Below are 15,035 nucleotides of genomic sequence, written 5' to 3' on the forward strand. Positions count from 1 at the left end.
CGGCAACCAGCCATAAAAATGGATGCTTGGCTAATTAAGAAGAAAAAACCAGCTAAAGACCAGGCTAACACTGCCATAAGTCAAAATACCGTCCCCGAGGGAGGCCAATATGAAAACAATGAGATGCCCTGTCAACTCTTCCTTTCTCATTTCACCTCTGCATTTTACTTATTGTCAACAACAGGTAAATAAAAAATAATTGTGCTTTGTCAAATATCTGTATCTCTTTTAAATAGTTAAGTGGAAGCTTAACTGACCTTAAAAATGGTCATACATATTTTGTTAATGCATAAATTCTCTTTGTGATATATGAACTATATGGGCCTAATGTTTATTGGGTCACAAGAATTTATCGAATTTAAAATGTGGGTCCCCAGAAAAAAAGTTTGGGAAACACTGTTCTAGAGGAATTAATGGACAGAGTTCAATCATTCTGGACTGAAAATGTGTTCAAATGTGTCTCTATTTTATCAAAGCTGTAAGACTCAAAAAGGTCATGTGGTATTTTTTTCATGAAGTCAACTGTAAATACAGGCAGTTGCAGATTAATTAATTTGAATTGAATAATAATTTAATTTATTTAGCCGAGTTGCAGATTTTTGGCTTGTTTTGTCGGACCAAATATTGCAAGTTATTTAAATTACTTAAGTTTCCTTTTGTTTAGAGAGAAAGCAGCCACTGATCTGAGCAGGACTTTATTCCTCAAAAAGTGGGACAGGTGAAACGGCTTTCTCTCTAGAAAATGTGAAAAATCGAAAAATGTTTCATTGAATATATATATATATATATATATATATATATATATATATATATATATATATATATATATATATATATATATATATATATATATATATATATGGAATATAATGTAAGGAAGAACATTCTAGCCGGAGCTACTTTTCTCTGTGTATGTCTATGGCGAGTCACGCAGTTACTGTGATACTCTGGCGAGTCCTACCAGTCCGCTCTGAAATAGTCCGAATATAAATACTTATTATAAATGTACCATAATGATTCAGGGTAAGACAAAAACACGGTTTGGAAAATGGATTCATGTTGTACATCCTCATTATGTACTTTTTTTGTAAATTTTGAACACAAAAAAAGTTACGGACAGCAACTTTAATATAGTTTATACACTATATTAAACAAAGTTTGGGACGAAACAACTGCCATAGGTAATTGGAAATTATTTATTTATTTAAAGGTGCCATAGAATTAAAAATTTAATTTACCTCGACATAGTTGAATAACAAGAGTTCAGTACATTGAAAAGACATACAGTGAGTCTCAAACTCCATTGTTTCCTCATTCTTATGTAAATCTCATTTGTTTAAAAGACCTCCGAAAAACAGGCAAATCTCAACATAACACAGACTGTTACGTAACAGTCAGGATCATTAATATGTACGCCCCCAATATTTGCATATGCCAGCTCATGTTCAAGGCATTAGACAAGCCAGTATTAACGTCTGGATGTGCACAGCCGAATCATCAGACTAGGTAAGCCAGCAAGAACAACAGCGAAAAATGGCAGATGGAGCAATAATAACTGACATGATCCATGATTACATGATATTTTTTGTGATATTTGTAAATTGTCTTTCTAAATGTTTTGTTAGCATGTTGCTAATGTACTGTTAAATGTGGTTAAAGTTACCATCATTTCTTACTGTATTCACGGAGACAAGAGTCGTCACTATTTTCATTTTTAAACACTTGCAGTCTGCATAATTCATAAACATATTCTTTATAAATCTCTCCAACAGTGTGTAATATTTGCTTTAGCCATGGAGCATAGCCTCAAACTCATTCAGAATCAAATGTAAACATCCAAATAAATACTATACTTGCATATCTGCACATGCTGCATGACGAACATTTTGTAAAGACCTATTTGAGGGTTATATTAGCTGTGTGGACTTTGTTTATGCAATGTATTATAGTCGAGAGCTCGGCGTGAGCGTGAGATTTTAAGGGCCAGCAGCCCTGAATCGGCGCATTTATAATTATGCCCCAAAATTTGAGCTGAAACTTAACAGACACATTCAGGAGACACCTTAGACTTATATTATCTTACTTGTATATCTTGTGGAAAAAGTTCTAGGGCACCTTTAAGATTCATTTTTGGTATCTTATCGTAGATTCAACCATAAATCAAAAAATGTACTGCATTATGAAGAAAAAGTTCAGCACCTAAGGCTCTATCGCTATTGTCTCATGGTATTCAGTGTCTTTGGGTGGATTAGGACTGTTTGTGATTTGGTCTTAGTGACTCAGGAGTCCTCTTGACTACTCCTAACGTTTCACAGGTTTAGAAACTAGTTTTAGTGCTAAAATGCTTTGTGAAATATTCTTAGAGCAAAAACTTACATTTAGGACTGATGTGCCCATTATTTTTAAGAGTTTTTCCTAAATTGGCAAGTTAGGAGCTACTTTTAGCCTTAAGACGTTTTGTGAATACGACCCCTGGTCAGTTCAGTAACAGAGGGTGTTGTTAATCAGTTTCAGCTGCTTTGGTGTGTTTTGTGGTGTGTATTTTGATCTTAACACCTTTTAAGCATATTATTTATTATTCTAGGGTTAGGTAAAGTAAGTCAAGTCTGGCCTAAATTATAAGCATTTTAACCCTCTACCGCATAGTGTTGCCATATGGCAACATACATTTTGGGCCCTATAATACACCCGGCGCAATGCGACGCAAGGCACAGCGCAAGTGTGTTTGCTAGTTTGCATCCGGCGCCTTTTGCGTTTTCCCGTTCAGCGCCACGTCCTTAAATTAGTAAATGCATTTGTGCCAGTTAGTGCGCCCATGGGCGTGCTGGTCTAAAAAAGAGGTGTGTTCAGGCGCATTGCTGTTTTAAGGAGCTGAAAATAGACTCCGCCATAGACCAACTCAAACCTGGTCTAAAGTCAATGGCACAATATTTTTTAGTTAGAGCGCGTTGGTAGAAACTGCGCCTCTGGGCGCGTCCACAGTGCGCGTTGACTTTGTTTATTACACACAGGGATACGCATCACACAAACATGCCAAATATTAAAAACAAAAGGATTACAGTGTAAAAGAATATTATTGTGTAGGCTACATAAATATAAAAATGTAATGATGAATAGTCATTGTGTGTATTAGAATTAGGCTACCTATTTTCAATTCAGCCTATTCCTACTTATAATGATGAATGAAATTGGCTAATTAATTGAACAATCGTGCAAATACACACACATATATAATTCCACCATGTAAATTGCAATCCGCCATGGCGCGAGCGCATCTTGCTCTTAAAGGGAATGGGAGATGACACTCTGATTGGTTTATTGAACGTTACGGCCATAACTCATTAAGAGAATAGGGACAACCCATTTCAAAAATGTGCCCCGGCGCACGGACCGTTTTTCCGTCATTAAAATAGCAAAAGTGGACACGCCCTGAGTGCACCTGCACCGTGCGCTTTACACTTTGCGTTTAGATCATTAAAATAGGGCCCTTAGAATTAGGCTACCTATTTTCAATTCAGCCTATTACTGCTTATAATGATAAACGAAATTGGCTAATTAATTGAACAATCGTGCCAATACACACACATATATATTAACTGACTCATCGCGCGGAGCTATTTGAAAGCCGCATCCAACGCAAACGACTGAAAGATTGACTGGCCACTTAACAGGTAATTTCAGCAAAACATCACTAGTTGAACTCCTCAGTTGAATCGGTGTGTTTAATAAGTCAGTGTATTTTATAATGTTACGTATTTTCGAATTGTTCAGCCAAATGGAGTACATGCTTGTCCCGTAGATGATCTGCTCGCCCGCTTTAACTTCGCGCACGAGCAGATCGGTTTCTTCGCTTGAAAAGCATTCAGCTTTTCCGGCAACATTTCCCGCCATGTAAATATCAATCCGCCATGGCGCGAGCGCATCTCGCTCTTAAAGGGAATGGGAGATGACACTCTGATTGGTTTATTGAACGTTTCGCCAATTACTCATTAAGAGAACAGGAACAACCAATTTCAAAAATGCGCCCCGGTGCACGGACCGTTTTTCCGTCGTTAAAATAGCAAAAGTGGATTTGGACACGCCCTGAGTGCACCTGCGCCGTGCGCTTTACACTTTGCGTTTAGATCATTAAAATAGGGCCATTTGTGTTCATTTCCTTGCCACTATCTCTTTAAGAGAACTTTCTTTTTTTTTGTTGGTAAGAGAAGACCTTAGTTTAGCCAATGATGTGCTTTGGTTAAGTCACATGACATGCAATTTTTTTCTGTCGCGCGATTTTCTGACAGACTTCCGTCTCTTGTCAGTAGTTGCTGAAAGCAAATTAAAACCTCAGTAACAAACAAGGACCCGCCCATGTCACATTCAAAAAAAAATTGTTAACATCATCTCAGGTAAGTTATGACGACATATTCACAACTCAAAAAAGTTTTTATGAAATTAGTTTTTGGTAAATCGAGAAAATGTCTGTGTTGCCATATGGCAACACTGCGCAATAATGGAATGGCATTATTATAATAGGTTAGATAGCTAGCAAAGATCAGCTGCAGTCTGTTAAGCTGTAACAATAACAACAATAATGCTAGTGATATAATGTTGATTAGTCATATGTTAAGGACTGCCATGACATTTGTATTATGGATTAAATCAACATCAGAGATCTGCCATCACAGCCAGTATACTGGCCCAGACCAACCACTGTCCTACCATTGTGTCTCAAAAAGGCAGGTGCAAGTGGATGTAAGTGTATTGTTAGGGTGAAGTGCACCAAATGTGATGTGTACATGTGTCTCACCTCTGAAAAAAAATGCTTTTTGAAGATTCATACTGAAAAAAGGGGAAGTTTCAAGGATTATGGGGGTTCATATTCATAACCTTCCTCTCATAAGATTGCGTAATGTTGAATTTTCATGAACTGCAATTTTTTGGTTTTATATCAGTGTTTTATGATACATGATGAAGAACTGTATTAGATTTGTTTTTAACTTTCTACATTTGCAATTTAAATAATATTCACAAAAAAACGTAATGAAATTCAAAGAATATAAAGCATTTTTCAGCAAAAGAGAATGGAATAAATAAAAGCACAAGATGTTGGAAAATAAGTATAAGGTGTTGTTTATAATTACTGCTAGAGCTTATAATAGCACCAATTGATTCAATACAAACAACATTTCTGAGGAAAAATATTAACTGTATACACTTACACTTACAGTAAGTTATTTCCACTATTGTACGTTGTTGCCATATGGCAACATATCATAAAGTACCTTAAATTATTTTATTTATTTTTTTTCAAATTTTTTTTACAGCACTTCAAATTAAGCCATTCTAAGAAAAGAAAAAGAGTCAAATATTTTTTTTTTTTTATAGATTTATCATAATGCATGCGAGGGTTAAATAACTTACAATTTGGTCAGAAGACTCCTCTGTGATATGTTCTTATTCAAAGTCTTAAAACACTATAAATCAAGCCAAGGTAGGCAGCTTTTGTAATCAATTAAATTTCTTTTAATTGGTTACTTTTCTTTTTATAATAAACAAAAATGTAAAGGTAAATAAAACTTCATCATTAAGGTATAAAATGCAGTATTCACTCTTGAGTCAGAGGTGTAGTCAGCTCTGGGCGTCCCATCTTCAGCTCTGGGCTTCTAGGCGCCGGGGTACTGACATATCAGTATCCGAAGAGGCAATCAACTCATCTGTCTTTTATACTGGTGTTGTTTATTGCAGACATTGGGTTATTTTCTTGATTGACGTACGTTGTAACTTTCCCAAAGTTTTCAGACCCTTCTCAAGGCCTCGCAGGTTCAAGCTGTCTGGCTTTTGTGTCCTTGGACTCCAGTAAACTCAGCCAAGATGGCTGATGTCCTTATAAGGTTCTAGGAGTAGAACCACAGTTTTCGTTGTCCTTGAGCACACACATAGAACTGCACACACTTCTGTCTAGCAGTCCAGTTCTGCTCCTCCTTCTCATGGGCAGGCACAAACACTAACTGTACACCTCTGGCCATACAGTATAATACATTTCTTAGAAAAAAAAAATAAATATTGTAAGCAATGCCTTACATTTAATACATTGGCCAAATGTGTAGCAACAGACATCTAAAATCTAATCAAGGAGGCAGGGTAATTGCATTTTGTTAATATTATACAACAGGTGTTAATGAAATTAACAACAGGTTCACTAGATGGGCAACAATGAGACGACCCCCAAAACAGGAAGGGTTTTACAGGTGGAGGCCACTGACATTTTTTGCCATACTCATCTTTTCTGACTGTTTTTCACTAGTTTTGCATTTGGCTAGGGTCTGTGTCACTACTGGTAGCATGAGGCGATACCTGGACTCTACAGAGGTTGCACAGGCAGTCCAATTGATGGCACAACAATACGTGCCATTGCCAGAAGGTTTGCTGTGTCTCCCAGCACAGTCTCAAGTGCTTGGAGGAGATTCCAGGAGACAGGCAGTTACTCTAGGAGAGCTGGACAGGGACCAGTATCTGCTCCTTTGTGCAAGGAAGAACAGGATGAGCGGTGACAGAGCCTTAATTGTCCTGGACGATAAAACGGTAGATGGTGCATCTTAATCGATAATAATAGAATTTTTTTTTAATTTAATAGGGTGACCATGCATGCCATTTTTTTTTTCCCAGACACGTCCTGGCCAGGATTTCTAAATTGTTTTGTTTTCATACTTTGCTGAAGGTAATGACTGACAACTAATTTGACAAGTAGCATGCCTTATATAATCGACAAATCGTGGCTTGAGAGAAGGCGGTATTTGCAGAGAACGGTCAAATCATTGCAAATATGACAACATTTTATTGCATTGCACGAGGACTGTCAATAGGAACAGTGGCATGCACCTCCTCCACGTAGAAATCGCGCTCTGCACATTAATGTGACTGAAAAGGGCGCTTTCACGATTAAAGAGGCAAGGGCTCAAGCCAATTTAGAAATCCTGTCCAGGACGTGTCCAGGAAAAATAGCACGTATGGTCACATTAGATATAACTCAATATAGTTTCACTTAAATGCATTAAAATGTAAACAGACATGAAGTTCGGTTGCATGAACAACTCCCCCTCCATCCCTGGATCACAAACATACGCGCTACGGGTGACACGCAAACAAGTTGCGTGGAGTTCAGAACAGCAAAAAAGGCGTGACAACCGCATTTAAATTCGGGAGTGAATCCCCTAAATTATCGTTACATATGTGTACAGAACACAACACACTCGAAAATGCGATGATTGACAGCTTGGAAACCATAGCAACAAGCTGGCGTCTCTCATCTTTGGTATCCGTTATCGTGACCAAAGTAATATTAAAGTGACAAAACACTCGTTATTTTCAGCAATTTAACTAAACACTAGAGGTGGGCATAGATTAATTTTTTTTAATCTAGATTAATCTAGATTAAAATGGCTCATTTGAATTCTGCCGAAGACATTCAGAATATGTGAGATACCCAAAACTACAAAACAGGACGAATATGCACGATAGAGGCTGAGAGGCTGTTTGAGTGACTAATAATCAGTTCAAACTTATAGAAAATATTTATTTAATGTTATATGTGTTATTTTCCATACCAATGTGGACTTTTATAAAGATCCGAATGGCCATTAACTTTCAAATGCATCTTTATGCATTAATATGAGGAGAGTTCTCCACATGAAAGACTCGCGACTGCAGATCAACGTGCTGCATTTCTCTCCGATACGGTAGGAAATTAGCTAAATGAAATGTGGAGGATGTAAGATGATTGACAGGCCAGTTTACGGTGACTGGATGCGACAGAGAGCAAAGACGCAACTGTATGACGTGATAGTATGTCCCAAAGCTTGTCTACTCTTTTGCTACACACTCAAAAGTAAGTACTTTTTGTTCACAGAAAGAGTTCATATTTTAGGGCGTACTATAAGTAGGCGAATTGGAACGCAGCAAATGACTAAAAGTAATCCACCATTTTGTCCGACAAAGCAGATAGGAGTTAGAAGATTAACCTCAGACAGTGGAGTTAAACTTTTGTATATTATATTTTGTATATTGACATCTTTCCGCGTTTGAAACAACACTGATTCTCATGTTCATTCATGTTTATTTGATGCTATAAATGGACTCGTAGTAAGAGATGATCGGTTTACGAGCCTCTTGAGCTGAGGCGCTACAGCAATCTGTCACGACCATGGTCACGACACATTAAAGAAAACGGGTTTAATTGTTTGAATTTCTTAAAAACTACACAGTTTTAAAGCTGGGACTTTGTTAAATATCATAAGTAACCTGCTCTGTCTACGTGTTGTCAGTGTCCTCTTTGCTCCGTGATGCATTAATCACTGTGTGTGGTGTGACAGCACCACGGCTTGTTGGACAAAGCAACAGTAACTAAGGGGGGGCGGGTCTTTGCGAAGGGTCAGTTCGGCTAGGATACATCCGCGCTAAAATATCAAGGTGAAAGTCATCATAACTTGCGTAGAATAGACCCAGCTCCCATCCCAACTTTGAGAATAGATTAACGGCGATATTTTTTTTATCGCCCGATAAGAGTCTCGCGTTAACGCAGCACGTTAACGCCGTTAACGGCCCACCACTACTAAACACACTAACACAGTCAACGGAGGCGTCGTGTTTTGTTTATGCTTGTATAGCCAGCTTCACACAGTATGCGGCACTCGTTCTATGTTGCCATGGTCACTCATTATAAGCTTTTTGGCTTGTTGTTTAAGCTCGTCTCAAACAGGTTTATGGAGTTATTAAAGTGAGCAGACATGAATTGTGATTTTCAGCATAAAGCATTTGGATAGGCTTGTGCTTTCCCTGTGATTTGCCACGCATACACGAGAGACACACATTACACCGGTGCACGTAAACATCATTAACAACAAGTTGTTCAGTTCCGTACACACTGCATAGAATTTCTGTAAATGCTGTTGTCACTACCTGTATTTTTCTGGAGTTAATTCGGTTGTAGAATGCGGTTGTCACTCCCGTATTTTACTGAGCTCTGTGTGTACAGAATGCTATTAAGCACTAAAAGGTGAACTGACAACCGAATTTAGCTGCAGTGTAACAAAGACATGAAAATGAGTGCTGTACCTGTCGGCAATGAGGAGATTGTGAATAAAAAAGGACACGTCAGTGTGGCAGTCTCATGGTGTCGTTACATCTTATAGTTGATCTACTTCAGAGTTCGTCTTGAGAGAGCAGTTGTCATGTAGGTGTTGGAAATCAGAAGCGACGACCAGGAGACTTGGATGTATCTTCAGCAGATTCTTTATTGAGAACACGTGCTGTCGGTAGCTGCAGTCATCAAGTCTAACTAAGACAGTGTACATTGTAGTTTAAATACATTTTAGGGAGCAGTGCTTAGGGCGGAGGTCGGCAACCCGCGGCTCTAGAGCCGCATCCGGCTCTTTAGCGGCCCCCTAGTGGCTCCCTGGAGCTTTTTCAAAAATGTATGAAAATGGAAAAACATGGGGGGGGGGGATATATTTTGTTTTCATATGGTTTCTGTAGGACGACAAACATGACACAAACATTCTTAACGTTTTCCAATGCTGTAAAAATGTGTATAATAAATATTAAATTTCAACATTTCTGTCAACGAAGATTTGTGTCATAGCCTGTGACACGTTTCAGTGCGCCGCAATAGAGGGTATGCATCGACGTCACTTTCCCGCCGAAAACATGCTCCCTCAGCTGGACTGAGTGACAAAAGAAGCTGCTGCGTGACTGGATTTAATAGGGGAAACTGCGAAAACACGAGTAAAACAAACGAATTACACTAAAGGTTGGACTCGAAAGTGTTTCTTACAACTTGTCAAATAAACCTAATCCATGGATATTGACATGCAGCCAGGAGTCGTGTTTCCTGACATTTATGTGCCTGATTTGACTCCAGGGAAATACATAAAGCAAATCTGCCTCTGAACGCTTTATATAACTACAATATAGGTATAAATCCGCGTAATTACTTATATCAATGTTATATATATCGTCATATTGTCCAGCCCTAAAACATATAGTTTTATAGTATAGTTTTTGTCAGTGTTTATTTTAAAACACACAATTATACAGAATATAAGATGGAAAATATTTAATTGATGATTTGTCAACATAATTTATAACAATACAATATATACGGTATGATTTTACCTCAAAATTCAACTATCTGACACAAAATGATAACTGCCAATCCATGTTTCTCTGCTGGAGTCCAGCTGTTTCTGTGAATTGCACCGATCCATTTGCTTCTTTTTTCTGTAGCTTTCCGCAGTCTTTAAATATATACCTCGGGAATACCTCATTATGTATTTGTAACATCATTTTGATAGTAGGCTAATATAGCAAATATACACTTACAGCCTGTGTTGCCTTCATATAAGGCTTATATAAGGCTTTTAATTTTTTGCGGCTCCAGACAGATTTGTTTTTTGTTTTGTTTTTTGGTCCAATATGGCTCTTTGAAGCCATTTCTTTGTCAAATCCATTTTGGGTTGCCAACCCCTGGCTTAGGGATAGAGACAAAGAACCAGGGAGATGACCTTAAAGCATGCAAATGAAGTATTCAGGTATAGGAGCCTGCCCCAGACGCTAGAGTGTCACAAGTCCTAATCCAATCAGCATACCTATTCAAAGAATGGGAGAGGGGCTCCAAGAACCATTACTGACAAAAGGTGAGAATCTCAGTAATCACTCATTAGACATACAACAAAGATAACAGGAACTGGCAGAAGACTCATACTGGAAACTTTGCTGAACAGAATCATTAATCTAATGTCGTCATCTTTACCTTAAAATGCTAAATACGATGTACTTGACCTTAGTATTTCATGTGAGGTTATGTCAGGATGTAGGATCAGCAGCTCTTCAACAGATTCTTAAATTTGTAATTCCACAGTTCCCCCTTTGAGAGTTCTAATAACTCTCACATAATACAAATTTAAACCTTCTTAAATCCCTTCTATAACATATGTTTGTTAACATAAGTCCCATCTTCCAGTCATGCAACTTGTAACAGCTACAGGCACATACATCTTATTCTGTGTCTCGTCCAACATTTACATAAGTGTTGTTCTTTAACTTGAGTATACTGTTGACACACATATACAACGCAGGGTGGTAACATGTTGTATTAACTACATGATGACACACAAAACCATGTAGCATAAGCGTGGAAGTCCTAAAAGTCCATGGCGCCTGAATATCTGTGGAGTCTCTTCCCAGTAGAGTCCATTTCCAAAGCATTTCCATGTCTGTTCCAAGTTGCTCAGATGACTCTGTCGTCATGAAGGTTGTTGGATATCTGAGGTGATGCTTTACACCAGGTGCTGCTTATGAGACATCATGGGATATGCACATACCTGCACACAAGAAAACAAAGAGACAGCTGACCAGCAGTATTCATGCATAGACTTTAGTACGTTACACCTCTGATGATTGTATAGTTTTTCTGTCTAACTCTTATCATAATAAACTTCTAGTGATCGTATAGTGGTTTTGTTCTTCTTTTTCTTAACCTAGCCTTAATCAATTTGACACCTATAGACCAGTAAGGTGGGGATAAAGTACTGAGATGGGGAAACCTATGAGGAAGTCTTCACTACAGGGTTTAGCCCCCGAGGCCTTATGCACTTCGGTTCTTCCCTGAGCTCCTCACTGGTCTGTGTGTCCTAATCTCTCCCTGTAGTCAATTTGCAAACTTTATTGTGGTACATCTCCATCTTCTACTGAAACATCAGTCATAGTAGACATCATAACCCATTGAGGATGGATAAGTGAATGGTGTGTGCTGTAACATAACATTTAAGGCTGTAAGTGTACTTAACCTTTGTCCCCAAATGGTGGAAGTGACAGTCAACTTTCTTTTGATCAGAATGAGTGTTTCAGCTTTCTTGTAAATTACTGGGGAAAATCAAGCACTCACAGCCCAAATGGTTAGCATGTCAGCAAGCTGCTGCTCCAAGAGTTTGGAGAAGAGGGGAGGGGCAGTTTCAATGTAGCAAGTAGACTGAGTAGGAGCTGAGTAAAGCTCTTTTTGTTTTTCCTACACTCTTTCATCCAATGCCCAGGTTTACCACAGTAATGACAACTGCCTTTTCTCTTAGGACATTTACGTTTCTGTCGATTCTCTGTGTTGGCCTTAAAGGATGCTGCTGCAATCTTTACTCTTGTCTTGACATCAGAGTCTCTTTCCCAATTAGTAACCTATCCAAGTTGTTTTGCATGGTTCCATTGGACCATGTGAGGTCTAAGAAAGGCAATGCATTTCTGTATTCTGATGAAAGCCCATCAAACCACATGCGGTGGTCCAGTGGTCCATTATCCTCTTACACCTTCTCTGGAGTATCAACTATTCCACTGTATGCTGCAGCTAACTGACAAAATCTTTCAGTGTACTCACTTACGGTTTCTTTTTTGCTATTTTGTGTTTATTTTGATCTTTCATTTCAGTACAATCACAACACAATATATTTCAGTTTACATAATGCTCATTACGATCACAAAGTGTTTTAACAAATGCAGGTATGAACAATTACTTGCTGTGTTTTAAGTATGATTTGTACTTTAGGTTTGTTCGATTATTTCAAAATATAATTTCTTTTCCTTTTTTACAATTTTTTATAAGTAAAACAACAACAACAAAAAAATTAAAAAAAAAAACAACAAGGGCAAAAAAAAAATAAAAATAAAGTTCTTAGTTAAACTCAATCCTTAACAACCTCAGATGACTTATTCTATTCTCAAGTGGCTTATGGAAATGATTATTACATACATATACAAACATATATTATTAACATATACATTATATATTAATCTTGATCTATTTAAGTATAGAAGCAAAATCTGATCTTCTTTCGGATACATATGCAACCCAATTCCTCCACTTTTCCAGAAAAACATCTCTCTTTAAGTTAACAAAAAAGGTAATCTTTTCCATCATATAAATTTCTATGGTCACATCTATCCAGTCATCTAATGTCGGTCTCTCTTGTTGCAACCATTTGCGAGTGATTGCCTTCTTACTGGCTGCTAAGAGGACGCCCATCAGATATTTGTTATCTACTGCAATAGTTTCTAAACTAGCACAACCAAAATACAGTAGTTTGAATTCTAGAGGTATGTCTCTTCTAAAAATATGTTCAAGAGCATCCTGTAATTCCTTCCAATATTCCTGAATATGTAGGCATTCCCAAAATATATGATAATGGTTTGCTTCATTGCATCTACAGTTTCGCCAACATTTTGAAGTGTTATTACTGTATTTGGCTGTTTATATTGGTGTTATAAAATATCTAATAATGTTTTTCCAAAAATACTCCTTCCAATTTAGTGACCTAGTTGATTTCCACTGAAATTTCCATACAGTTGACCATTCTTCATCAGAAAAAAATATTCCACTTTCTGTCATCCATTTCTTTTTTATATAATTTGTAGAGTGTTTTTTCATATTTATTAAGCTCTTGTATATCTGAGAGACTATCTTATATCTAATACCTGATGTATATGCTTTTTTAAACAATTCTATTAGTGGATTAAGATTATCTTTAAATTTCCCTTTTATTTTTTTTATCATAATAACTTCGAGCCTGAAGATATCTGTAAAAATCCTGATTTTCTAATGAGATCTTTTCCTTCAATACTTGAAAGCTTAGGATTACACCTTTCTCAATGATTGTGCAAAAAGAAGTTATTCCCTTATTTGTCCACAACTTGAATCTATTATCCGACTGATTTGGAGTGAAGTCTGAATCATAAGCAATCCATTTAAGAATGGAAGTATATTCCAATAATTTTAATTCTTTTATCACAGATGCCCAAACATTTAAAGTAAGCTTTGTCCATGGGTCTTCTAGTGTATCTATATATTGTCTTAAATTATTATCTGCTAATATTGCTTGTACAGGGATATTCTTTGTAGTATAGTTTTCCATATCCTTCCAAGGAGCATTATAATGTGGGTCACACATACCTTGAATTGTTTTATCCTGTCTGATGCTTTGTACTAAGGGTTCTAAATATAGTGCAAATAGTTGAGGTGACCATGGACATCCTTGTCTAGTGCCCCTTTCCAATGTAAATGATTTTGATAAATAACCATTAATCTTTATTTTTGCAGTTGGTGTATCATAGAGTGCCTGTATGCTTCTAATTATATCTTTGTGAAAGCCAAATTTATGTAGAACCTTATAGAGATAAGTCCAATTGACTGAATCAAAGGCTTTTTCAGCATCTAGACTTAGAATCATTGATTTTAATTTATTTTTCTTGATATAATTCATAACTTGCAGTGTACGCCTAATATTATCCTGTGTCTGCCTCTGACGGATAAAACCTGATTGATCTTGATTTATTAGGTTAGGCAAGAATTCCTCCATCCTTCTGGACATAATTGATGTGAAAAGTCTATAATCGACATTCAATATTGATAAAGGTCTATACGATCCACATTCTAGCTTATCTTTGCCTTCTTTTGGAATAATAGATATAACTGCATCCTTCCAGGATGGGGGAGCTATTGCATTCTTTAAAACCCAATTAAAAGTGCGGACCAGAATAGTTATTAATTCCTTTTGGAATACTTTATACCACTCTCCAGTAAATCCGTCCGGTCCTGGAGATTTATTAGATTTTAGTTTAGTAATAGCCCCTTTTACTTCATTTGCTGTTATTTCTGCTATCAGTGTTTTATTTTGCTCATCAGTAAGGGTAGGTAACTCCAATGTATCTAAAAAACAATCAATCTCCTGGTTTCTATCTTCTGGCATTTTAGAATATAATTTTTTATAATACCTTTCAAAAGTATCGTGAATATTTTCTTGTTTGGTTTGTATTGGTAATAGGATCCTCGACTTTGTATATAGTTTGATCTGCTTGTTGTTTTTTTTAATTTCCATGCCAATATTTTCATAAATTTAGATCCATTTTCGTAATATTTTTGCTTAGAAAACATAATTTTTTTCTCTATTTCTTCAGTATACAGCATATTAATTTCTTTTCTTGTTTTCTTTATTTGTTCTAGTATTTTTGAGGTT

The 15,035-nt window shown here is 36.9% G+C and overlaps 1 protein-coding gene across 2 annotated transcripts in view; it reads left to right on the plus strand.

The window, feature by feature from the left end:
* LOC137017018 (uncharacterized) overlaps positions 1–15,035 on the plus strand; it is a 90,688-nt gene that overhangs the window by 62,344 nt on the left and 13,309 nt on the right. The gene's annotated exons all lie outside the window — the stretch shown is intronic.

The sequence above is a fragment of the Chanodichthys erythropterus genome, chromosome 3 (assembly GCF_024489055.1).
Source record: "Chanodichthys erythropterus isolate Z2021 chromosome 3, ASM2448905v1, whole genome shotgun sequence".
Taxonomy (NCBI): domain Eukaryota; kingdom Metazoa; phylum Chordata; class Actinopteri; order Cypriniformes; family Xenocyprididae; genus Chanodichthys; species Chanodichthys erythropterus.